Source organism: Bos indicus, chromosome 12 (assembly GCF_029378745.1).
Source record: "Bos indicus isolate NIAB-ARS_2022 breed Sahiwal x Tharparkar chromosome 12, NIAB-ARS_B.indTharparkar_mat_pri_1.0, whole genome shotgun sequence".
Lineage (NCBI taxonomy): Eukaryota > Metazoa > Chordata > Mammalia > Artiodactyla > Bovidae > Bos > Bos indicus.
The window spans coordinates 5,842,190-5,855,294 of NC_091771.1; positions in this window are offsets into that span (position 1 = coordinate 5,842,190).

Consider the following 13,105-nt stretch of genomic DNA (forward strand, 5'->3'; position numbering starts at 1 on the left):
GTACTGGTTTTGCCATACATTGACTTGAATCCGCCATGAGTGTACATGTGTTCCCCATCCTGAATTCTCCTCCCACTTCCCTCCCCATCCCATCCGTCTGGGTCATCCCAGTGCACCCTGTATCATGCATAAACCTGGACTGGTGATTTGTTTCACATATGATATTTTACATGTTTCAATGCCATTCTCCCATATCATCCCACCCTTGCCCTCTCCCACAGAGTCCAAGAGTGTTCTATACATCTGTGTCTCTTTCGCTGTCTCACATACAGGGTTATCGTTACCTTCTTTCTAAATTCCATATATATGCATTAGTATACTGTATTGGTGTTTTTCTTTCTGGCTGACTTCACTCTGTATAATAGGCTCCAGTTTCATCCACCTCATTAGAACTGATTCAAATGCATTCTTTTTAATGGCTGAGTAATATTTCATTGTGTATATGTACCATAGCTTTCTTATCCATTCATCTGCTGATGGACATCTAGGTTGCTTCCATATCCTGGGTATTATAAACAGTGCTATGATGAACATTGGGATATATCATTTTTATGTACTTCAGGTAAAAGTTTTATCTTAAAATATGAATATAATTGTTTCCAGTCTTAAATTTATTTTTTCTACTAAATCATAGTGATTTTTCTTATTGGGAAGATATTTACTACTAATTATTATATATATATTTATATATACATGTATACATATATATATATATATACACACACATAAAACGTTTATGCTTACCAATTTGTCCTAACACAACCCGAATATATCAAAACCATAAGACTTCTCTTTGAATACACATAATTAGTAATGTACACACAAAACTTTTGAAATTTTGGAAGAATATCAACTCTTCACGAAACATAGTGCTTTTAAAATGGAAGGTATGAGTGCAGTGATATGAACACATAAATTTAAAATATAAGGGGAAATATGTCTATACGTGGGCTTCCGTGATGGCTCAGACTGGAAAGAATCTGCCTGCAAAGCAGGAGACCCAGGTTCAGCCCCTGAGTTGGGAAGATCCCCTGGAGAAAGGAACAACTACCCACTACAGTATTCTTGTCAGGAGAATCCCATGCAAAGAGGAGCCTGGTGGGCTCCAGACCATGGGGTTGCAAAGAGAGAAATGCAAACTGAAATTATAATGAGGTATCACCTCACAACAGTCAGAATGGACATTATCAAAAAATTTTACAAACAATAAATGCTGGAGAGGATGTGGAGAAAAGGGAATCCTCCTACACTATTGATTGGATACACGCCAGTATTCTTGCCTGGAGAATCCCATGGAGAGAGGAGCCTAGTGGTCTACAGTCCATGGGAATGCAAAGAGCTAGACACGACTGAGGGACTAAGCATGCACTCATGTCTATATATTACTCATCTAGATATAAGAAGTTTTGGTATGATTTTATTAAAACTCTGTAAGCAATAAACCTCAGCAAAAGGAAAATTTTAGTTTAAAATATGGGATGAGAAATTTACCTTGAAAATGAGATACTGAAAGAATTCTTATGAAAGGATTATGAGTTAGTAAAAGAGAGTTACTTAGTAGATTTACTTACTAGTTATTATCACAAATGGCAGCCTTTAAATTAAAAAAAAAATCATTACAGAGCTTATACCTATGTACATAATTATCAAAATTATAAATAGTGTGTCATATTAGCAAAAAGACCAAATAGAGAGTTTTCCGGTTTCCCTTTTTCATTTCCTCTCTTTCTTAACACTTTAATTTCATCCATTTTCCTACTCTTAGTTCTTGCCCATTTCCTCTTTCATATTATCTTCATTCCCTTCTCTTTCTTGCAGCCCTCCCTTCTTGTCTCTTCTCTTTCAATCCCTCATTTCTTACATTTACTTTAGAAAAATACAATAACAGAGGCAAGTCTAAAAGACTTTTTTCCTTTTCAGTGGAAAACATTATACCTGTTGATTCTAAGCACTTGAACATTTTCCTATAACATTAAGTCACTATACTCTTCACTGAAATGTTAGAGTACTGAAAGAGTAGGGGAGTACATATATCAATGATCAAAGAAGACAGAGAAGGGAGGAAATAAAGTAATATTTATCTTAAGTACTTTTATGGAAGTACAGAATATTTATTAAAAGTAAAGAGATTTTATGGATCAGTTATTTCTAAGTCAACATCCGTGTAGACAACATGCAGATCCAGAAAAAAGATATTAGCAGCCCTCAATATGCCTCTTTATCTTCTTCCAGTCTTTCCTCTTTCCATTTTCCAAAGTTAGCTTTGAGGTTAATTTATGCCTTTATTTATAAGTTTCACCTGATTAAATTTTACAATATTGAAAGAAGACAGTATGTACCATTTTGGGTCTGGCTTCTTTTGCTTAATATATAGAAGTTCATCTATGCCACTGTATTTGCAGTCACCAGCATACAATAGCCTTATAATATTCAGTTTTAAACTATATAATACATACTGTCCACACAGTTGCAAGAGCTAGGGGTTGCTTCTGTGTGGAGCTATTATAAACAAATATTCTTAAACATGACATTTACACACACTCACTCATGGAAGGACTAATGCTGAAGCTGAAACTCCAATACTTTGGCCACCTCATGCAAAGAGTTGACTCCTTGGAAAAGACCCTGTTGCTGGGAGGGATTGGGGGCAGGAGGAGAAGGGGACAACAGAGGATGAGATGGATGGATGGCATCACCGACTCGATGGACATGAGTTTGAGTGAACTCCTGGAGTTGGTGATGAACAGGGAGGCCTGGTGTGCTGCAACTCATGGAGTCGCAAAGAGTCGGACATGACTGAGTGACTAACTGAACTGAACTGACTCACACATACACATACATTTTGTATATACCCATGAGTGATATTACTAGTTGAAGAATAAGCATATTTTGAACAATTTTACATATAGCAAAGAATTTTCCAATGTAGTTGTACCAATTTAAACTCCCAACAACCTCCATACATTAAGTTGCTCTACATTCTGAAGCTTTCTTTTGACTAAGAATCATGCACCTTTTATATATTAATTATTTGTCATTTTCCTATCATTTCTGTAATATCATATAACTATATTTTGCCTAATTTGAATTGTTTTTATGTTTATTATTGATTTTATGAAAACTTTATATTAGCATGAGGACTAAAAACTCTTTTTATTTTAAAAATGGATGCTAATCAATGATTTCATAGTTTCACTCTAACCTAATTGGAATAGAAATCCTTCCCAGATGTATGCAGATGGCTTCTCTGAATCAGTGGCTTTTAGAAGACACATATTTAGATATTTAGTTAGTCTGGAAATAAGCTATAGTTTTTCATCTATATGAATTTTCATTATCTTTATTTACTTTTTTTGGTTTGATTTTCTGTGATTTTCCTAACTAGTTGAAAATTATGCATATATTATCGAATTGTCATCCTTTCTTTTTTTTTCTAATATTTTAATCTAAACATATTGCTTTCTCTTTAAGCACCATTTTATTTGCCATGCACTTTTTGATATATTTCATTTTTATACAGTTGAAAATATTTTCTAAATCTCATTTTTGAATTGACAAATGTCTTTATCTCAGACTGTAAAGAATCTGCCTGCACAGCAGGAGACCCTGGTCAGGAAGATCCCCTGGAAAAAGGAATAGATATCCACTCCAGTATTTTTGCATGGAGAATCCATGCAAAAGAACAGAGGAGCCTGGTGGGCTACAGTTCATGGGGTCGCAAACAGTCAGACACAACTGAGTCACTAAACATGCAGGCAGAGATAATAATTTATAACTATATAGAGATAATATGAAGAGATAATTTTTCTAGTTGTATCTTCCCAAGCCAGGGATCGAACCCAGGTTTCCAGCATTGCAGGCAGATTCTCTACCAGCTGAGCCATAAGGATAGCCCAAGAATACTGGAATTGGTAGCCTATCCCTTCTCCAGTGGCCTTCCCAACCCAGGAAGTGAGCCAGTGTCTCCTGCATTGCAGGCGGTTCTTTACCAACCACGCTATCAGGGAAGCCCATACAGAGATAATATGAAGAGATAATAATTTTTCTATTTATTTAATGTTACTGAATTCTACCTGAATTCCACTCAGGTTGGAATACATACGTTATGTGTTTTATTCCTTTGAAATTGGTAGAGACCATTTAAAATTTCACCTTTCATTAATTTTGGTAAAATAGCACTGCCGAGAATGTTGATTCTGTCATTGTTCAGTGCACTTTTACAAAATGCCATTTATATGAAAATTGTAATCAGATGGTTCAGATGTTTTACTATTTTTCAACTTCTGTTTTCTTAATAATTTTCAAAAAGACAGGTGATACTCATATATTTATCTTCTATATTGATTAGGTTTTGCTTTATACATTTAAAAGCCATAATACTGGTTATTCATAGATGTAGATAGCTCAGTTGGTAAATAATCTGCCTGAAATGCTGGAGAACCTGGTTTGATTCCTGAATCAGAAAGATCTGCTGGAGAAGGGATAGGCTACCCACTCCAGTATTCTGGCCTGGAGAATTCGTAGAGTCAGACATGACTGAGTAACTTTCACTCATAGATATAGAATTGTTGTATAATATAAAAGGATTAAATATTTTTATTCCATACATGCATCTTTGTTTCTATAAATTTTTCTTGCCTTAAGTTATATTTTATATGATATTAATGTACATATATTAATTTATCACAGTTATTTTTTAACTTTCCTTTATCTATAAACTTCCCTATATACTTGTATATGCATTTATCTTATGCAAGCTGTGTGTACGTAGGTTTTTGGTTTTTTAATAATTAAGAAATTTAGTTCATATGAATTTTGTGCAGTTGCTGATACTTTGATTTGCAGATCCAGTCTTGAAAATGTGCTTTCTGTTTTTCCAATCTCTTTTATATTTCTCTAAGCACTCCTAGGACACATTTGGATTAAGCATTTTTGTTATTAAATTTATCTTATTTTAGCTTCTGCTTATTACTCTTCTTCTGTTTGTTCATCTTCTACCCTTCTTTTAATTCCTGCCAATGAAATAATGTAAACCCCAACTCATTAGTACTTTAACCATATTTCTGCTTAATTCAATTAGAACAATTTACCTTCCTAAACCTCTTTTGCATTTTGTGTTTGTCACATTTTAAGTTTCAGGATATTTCAATCTGAAAGCATTATTAATATAATAGCTCAGTTCAGTTCAGTTGCTCAGTCGTGTCCAACTCTTTGTGACCCCCATGGACTGCAGCATAATAGGCCTCCCTGTCCATCACCAACTCCCAGAATTTACTCAAACTCATGTCCATCGATTCAGTGATGCCATCCAACCAGCTCATCCTCTGTCATCACCTTCTCCTCCCACCTTCAATCTTTCCCAGCATCAGGGTCTTTTCAAATGAGTCAGTTCTTCGAATCAGGTGGCCAAAGTATTGGAGTTTCAGCTTCAGCATCAGCCCTTCCAATGAATATTCAGGACTGATTTCCTTTAGGATAAACTGGTTGGATCTCCTTGCAGTCTAAGGGACTCTCAAGAGTCTTCTCCAACACCACAGTTCAAAAGCATCAATTCTTTGGTGATCAGCTTTCTTTATAGTCCAACTCTCATATCCATACATGACCACTCAAAACACCATAGCTTTGAATAGGCTGACCTTTGTTGGCAAAGTAATGTTTATGATTTATAATATAAGGACTTGTACACCATTATATATATATATATATATATATATGTATATGTATATCTACATATGTTCCATCTTATTCTTTTTTCTCATCTGGGATCACTCTCCATAAGATTGTTTTACTCCAGCATAAATTCTTGCCAATTTTCTATGCACTATTTCCTTCACAGGTATGAAAATATTTTTATTTTATTATGACTATTTATAATATTTTCCTAGTTGTAGAATTCTATACTGTAATGCATTTCAATACTGCAAATATTTGTGTGTGTTTATGTCTGTATGTGGTTTTCATCTCTTATAGGGAGAATATTATTGCAAGTTTCATTGTTGCTCTTTTGAATATGATGAATCCCCTCCACCTCTGCTCTACTCAGATCAGATCAGTCACTCAGTCATGTCTGACTCTTTGCAACCCCATGAACTGCAGCATGACAGGCCTCCCTGTCCATCACCAACTCCCGGAGTTCACTCAAACTCACGTCCATTGAGTCAGTGATGCCATCCAACCATCTCATCCTCTGTCGTCCCCTTCTCCTCCTGCCCTCAATCCCTCCCAGCATCAGAGTCTTTTCCAATGAGTCAACTCTTCACATGAGGTGGCCAAAGTACTGGAGTTTCAGCTTTAGCATCACTCCTTCCAAAGAAATCCCAGAGCTGATCTTCAGAATGGACTGGTTGGATCTCCTTGCAGTCCAAGGGACTCTCAAGAGTCTTCTCCAACACCACAGTTCAAAAGCATCAATTCTTCAGGGCTCAGCCTTCTTCACAGTCCGACTCTCACATCCATACATGACCACAGGAAAAATCATAGTCTTGACTAGACGAACCTTTGTTGGCAAAATAATATCTCTGCTTTTGAATATGCTATCTAGGTTGGTCATAACTTTCCTTCCAAGGAGTAAGTGTCTTTTAATTTCATGGCTGCAGTCACCTTCTGTAGTGATTTTGGAGCCCGGAAAAACAAAGTCTGACACTGTTTCCACTGTTTCCCCATCTATTTCCCATGAAGTGGTGGGACTGGACTACTCATATGCATTTATTTTTTCTTTGCATGTCAATGACTTTGCTATATGTGCTCAGGTGTATTTAACTCTGTATTCATTCTTCTTTATATATGTGGAGTTTCTTAAATATGTGGTGTAATGTCTTTCAAAGTTTTTGAAAAATCTGTAACCATTATCACTTTAAACATTATATTTTCTCCATTTATCCCCAAATACTCTTTCACAAAATCAGATATACATATGTTAGATCTTTCACTGTGTCTCATAGGTCTCTTCCACACTTCTCTGTATTTTAATTATTTAAAATTATTATTCTTTCAGATGATATATTTTCTGTGTACTCATTTTCCCATTCTGTAATTCTCTCTTCAAGCTATTTAACGTCAACTATTCTTAACTTCAAGTATAGAGTTTCCATTTTCTCTTAGTTATAGATTTAAACTCTCTAGAATAGTTTTTCATCTTTGGCTATTCTGGAATGAATTAAACACTGTTGATGTAAATTCTACATAAGAAAACTCCATTCATTAATTCCTATTTTCTTTTTCTTTCTTTCTTTCTTTTTTTTTCTCCTCTTGTGGTCTTCTCTCTTTGAATGCCTGTTACTTTTTTTTTTTTTTTTTAATTAGATATCAACTGCTATATCTGAAAGTAAAAAACAGTTTATGGATATCATAAGCTACTCTTGGAAAAAAAAATAAAATAGCTTATACTCCAGCAGGGAGCTAGAGTCAAGTGACCTAAAACAAATAAGGAATTTCATTGACTGGAGGCTGAGTGTAAATTTTGGTTTTCCTCTCATTTCCAAGGATCAGTTCAGTTCAGTTCAGTCACTCAGTCGTGTCCAACTCTTTGCAACTCCGTGAATAACAGCATGCCAGGCCTCCCTGTCTATCACCATCTCCCAGAGTTCACTCAAATTCACACCCATCGAGTCAGTGATGCCATCCAACCATCTCATCCTCTGTCGTCCCCTCTTCCTTCTGCCCCCAATCCCTCCCAGCATCAGTCTTTTCCAATGAGTCAACTCTTTGCATGAGGTGGCCAAAGTACTGGAGTTTCAGCTTTAGCATCATTCCTTCCAAAGAACACCCAGGGCTGATCTCCTTCAGAATGGATTGGTTGGATCTCCTTGCAGTCCAAGTGACTCTCAAGAGTCTTCTCCAACACCACAGTTCAAAAGCATCAATTCTTCAGTGCTCAGCTTTCTTCACAGTCCAAATCTCACATCCATACATGACCACTGGAAAAACCATAGCCTTGACTAGACAGACCTTTGTTGACAAAGTAATGTCTCTACTTTTCAATATGCTATCTAGGTTGGCCATAACTTTTCTTCCAAAGGTTAAGGGTCTTTTAATTTCATGGCTGCAGTCACCATCTGCAGTGATTTTGGAGCCCAAAAAATAGAGCAGCAGAAATTCCAACTGAAAAATTTATGTGGAATCAGAAGTATATCTTTGGTGGATTTTGAGGCCAATTTTTGTTTCATAAGATTCTGAGGCTGCTGAATAAAACATTCTAATTTACAACTTGCTTTTGTCAAGTTTCTTGGCATCTTGGCCTTAAAAATGCCATGCGAGTAAAAACAGTGTAGTGTGGATCTCATATTTCTGCAATTCCCTTCTCTTGGGGATCCTAACATCTGAGGTTGTTACAGTCTCAGAATTCCTTCAACACCAGTAAAAAAGATGTCTATTGTATTTTAGGCAAACTTTCACTTGCTCTTAACAGATTATTAAGCCACTTTATGATTTGGGGGGATGGTATTTGAAATAATACTTATCTTCCTGATTTTCTAGTGTAAAGTTTCCAAGATTAATGTTTAATTCTTTATAATTAATTATACAAATATTTTGGCATCACTGATAAAAAGAAGTTGGTAAAATGACAGCAACAATGAGTTGCAAAAGATAAATATCATGTAATGTTGCTGTAATAGAAAAAACATTGTAAAGATTTTTAGCTACAATTACTTGCTTCTTTACACTGAACCTTTCAGTTCAGTAATTGAATACTTAGGCATAACTTCGACTTCCAACTAAGAAGGAGTCACGAGAATCAGCTTTATTCTTCTGCTTCAAGCCACTAAAAAAGTTTGGAAAAAAAAAAAAAAAAACATGTGAAACAATGGTTTTCAAGAAAACATGTAACATGCAAAGGAAAATAATAAATAAGAAGTAGGAGACACGTGAGTTAAATTCTAAAATTTCCCTAACTTACTGCTTTTAGATGAGGTTGCAGAAAAGAGAAAAAGAATCAAGAGAGAAGTGGGAAGACTTTCTGTGATGAAGATTAACAAATCAAAACTGGCCAAGAATTGGCAAAGTTGTTAGAATTAGTGGGTGAGGTTGTCACAGAGCACTGAGTTGAGCTCCCTGTGTCACAAAGCAAATTCCCATTTGCTATCTATTTTACTTATAGTAATATATATGATTGCATACTATTCTCTCAATTAGTCCCACTCTCTTCTTCCTCCAATGTGTCCACATGTCTGTTCCCTACATCTGCATCTTCACTGCTGCCCTGTAAATGGGTTCATCAGTATTGCCTTTCTAGATTCCATATGCATGAGCAAATATGCAATATTTGTCTTTCTCTTTCTGACATACTTCACTTTGTATATTAAGCTGTAGGTTCATCTACTGCATTAGGACTGACTTGAATGCATTCTTTTTTATAGCTGAGTAATATCTGGGCTGGAAGAAGCATAAGCTGGAATCAAGATTGCAGGGGGAAATATCAATAACCTCAGATATGCAGATGACACCACCCTTATGGCAGAAAGTGAAGAGGAACTAAAAAGTCTTCTGATGAAAGTGAAAGAGGAGAGTGAAATAGTCGGCCTAAAGCTCAACATTCAGAAAACTAAGATCATGGCATCTGGTCCCATCACTTCATGGGAAATAGATGGGGAAACAGTTGAAACAATGTCAGACTTTATTTTTGGGGGCTCCAAAATCACTGCAGATGGTGACTGCAGCCATGAAACTAAAAGATGCTTACTCCTTGGAAGGAAAGTTATGGCCAACCTAGATAGCATATTGAAAAGCAGAGACATTACTTTGCCAACAAAGGTCCGTCTAGTCAAGGCTATGGTTTTTCCTGTGGTCATGTATGGATGTGAGAGTTGGGCTCTGAAGAAGGCTGATCACCGAAGAATTGATGCTTTTGAACTGTGGTTTTGGAGAAGACTCTTGAGAGTCCCTTGGACTGCAAGAAGATCCAACTAGTCCATTCTAAAGGAGATCAGTCATGGGTGTTCATTGAAAGGAGTGATGCTAAAGCTGAAACTCCAATACTTTGGCCACCTCATGTGAAGAGTTGACTCATTGGAAAAGACTCTGATGCTGGAAGTTACTGGGGGCAGGAAGAGAAGGGGACGACAGAGGATGAGATGGCTGGATGTCATCACCGACTTGATGGACTTGAGTTTGAGTGAACTCTGGGAGATGGTGATGGACAGGGAGGCCTGGCATGCTGCAATTCATGGGGTCACAAAGAGTCAGACATGACTGAGCGACTGAACTGAACTGAACTGAACTGAATATCCCATCAATTAAAAAACATAGACATCACTTTTTATTAAAAAGCAGAGACATCAATTTGCCTACAAATTTCCATATAGTCAAAGCTATGGTTTTTCCAGTACTCATGGACAGATATGAGAGTCAGACCATAAATCAGGCTGAGTGCCAAAGGTCTGATGCTTTCAAATTGGTTCTGGAGAAGACTCTTGAGAGTTTTTTGAACTGCAAGGAGATCAAACAAGTCAATCCTAAAGGAAATAAGTCCTGAATATACATTGGAAGGACTGACACTGAAGCTGAAGCTCCAATACTTTAGCTACCTGATGCGAAGAGCCAACTCATTGGAAAAACCCTGATGCTGGGGAAGATTGAAAGCAGGAGAAGGGGATGACAGAAGATGAAATGCTTGGACAGCATCACCAATTCAATGAACATGAGTTTGAGCAAACTCCAGGAGACAGTGAAGGACAGGGAAGTCTGGCATGCTGCAGTCCATGGGTGGCAAAGAGTCTGACATGAGTTAGCGACTGAACAACAACAACAACAACAACATTCCATTGGGATGAACTGGGAGATGGGAGAGGGGTTCAGGTAGGAGGGGACATTTGTATGTCTGAAATCAACACAATATTTTAAAGCAATTATCCTCCAATTAAAAAATAATTGAAAAAATAGTGTGTGAGGGTATCCAAGTTATTATAACTGAGATAAAGATGTTAAATAAGCTAACAGGAAAATTAAATATGTTAAGGTGAGAAATGCAAGTTGTGGAAAAGAGCCAAACTAGTTGTAGGAAGATGCAAACTACTGTCGAAATGAATAATACATGCTGGATGTTATTATCGAAAGATGATACTGTAGAATAAAAGATTACTAAACCTGAAAACATAGAAATAGAAAATAATGGATATGAAATACTTAAATAAAAAGAGCATTTAAAACATCATTAAACCTAACACACATGTTAGAGTTGAGGCAGAATAGGAGACATGGCGATAGAAAACATATTTGTCAAATAATGGCTAAACTACTTCCTAATTTGATGGTATTGATATATCTACAGATTCAAGAAGTATAACAACCTTCCTTCACAACTCTCACAGAAATAAACATTACAAATGTACACCAAGGCACATCATGATCAAACTGCTCAAAATTAGTGATAAACATATTTAAAAATAAAAAGCCAGAGATAAATCACGTTTGTGCAGAGCAACAAAGTTAAATATAGTAGCAGATGTTTCATTGGAAACAATGCAAATGAAAAAATAATGAAGCAAATATTTAAAACACTGAGAAGAAGACTTTTTAATACAGAATTCTGTACTACTAATGAAAAGTATGATGCAAAAGCAAAGATGAAATGCTTATTAAGACACATTAAAGCTCAAAAAGTCATCATAAGTAGATTTGTACCTTTAAAAATGTTAAGGTAAATGATACCAGATAGAAATATAGGTTAAAAAATGAATAAAGATCATCAGAAATTATAAACATATATATAAGATTTTTAAAAGTAAATATGTTAAAGGTAATTAGCCATTTAAATGAAAGTAAAAGAAATATTTTGTTGAAGATATAAATTATGTAGATTTAAGATATATAACTACAATAGCACAAAGGCCTACAGAGGAAAAACAGAAATACAAGAAAAAACAGACATACAGCTTGTTCTTTATATCTGTTCTTTATATCTGTCGTAGGTTTTTTCCGCTCATCTTTTCCTTGTTCTCCTTTTCCTACTTTCTGCCTTGCTTTGTATTAACTATATTTCAAGATTCAGGTTTATATTATCTGTAACTTATTATCTATTACTCTTTTCTTCTTCTTTAAGTCATTGCCTAAGGCTTTGTAATATGTATACGATTATTCTTGTACATAACATATGTATAAGATCCTTCATGTATAAGAGTCTATAAGACAGCATAGGTTTTAGAGTAGATAATATTGACAAACAATCATGGTTATTTCATAGTGATAAATGTGTTTATTGCAGTCAAGAGGAGTTGGTGACCATAATAGGTATACATCTTACGCATAAAGTGAAAACTAATGGAAATGAAATTCCGAATAGACACATTATCATTATAAATACCACTTTCTCAAAAACAGAAGCACAAATTTAAATCAGTAATGGTCAGTCAGTCAGTTCAGTCACTCAACTTATAGAATGCTTAACCCTATTAACTCTCTTGATCTAGATAATATTTGTATAACACTTCATTCAGTATCAGCAGAATACACCTTATTTTCAAGTACACCTGGAACATTTCCCAAAACAGATCACATTATGATTCAAAAACAAAGTTTAATACATGTAAAAACTATTCCAGTTATTTAAAGTCTTCTTTGATCACGTCAGAATTCAATTGTCAGTTGTTCAGTCGCTCAGTCTTGTCCATCTCTTTGTGACTCCATGGACTGCAACATGCCAGTCTTCCCTGTCCTTCTCCATCTCCTGGAGTTTGATCAAACTCATGTCCATTGAATCCGTGATGCCATCCAACCATCTCATCCTTTGCCATCCTCTTCTCCTCCTGCCTTCAATCTTTCCCGGCATCAGGGTCTTTTCCAATGAGCCAGTTCTTCGCATCAGGTGGCCGAAATATTGGAGCTTCAGCTTCAGCATCACTCCTTCCAGTGAATATTCAGGGTTCATTTCCATTAGGATTGACTGATTTGATCTCCTTGCTGTCCAAGGGATTCTCAAGAATCTTCTCCAACACCACATTTGGAAAACATCAATTCTTTGGTGCTCAGCATGATTTATAGTCCAACTCTCACATCTGTACATGATTACTGGGAAAAAAAAAATTAAGCTTTGACTATGTGAACCATTGTCATCAAACTGATGTCTCTGCTAGATATTTACCTGAAGGAAAGCATATGGCCAAACAGTGAC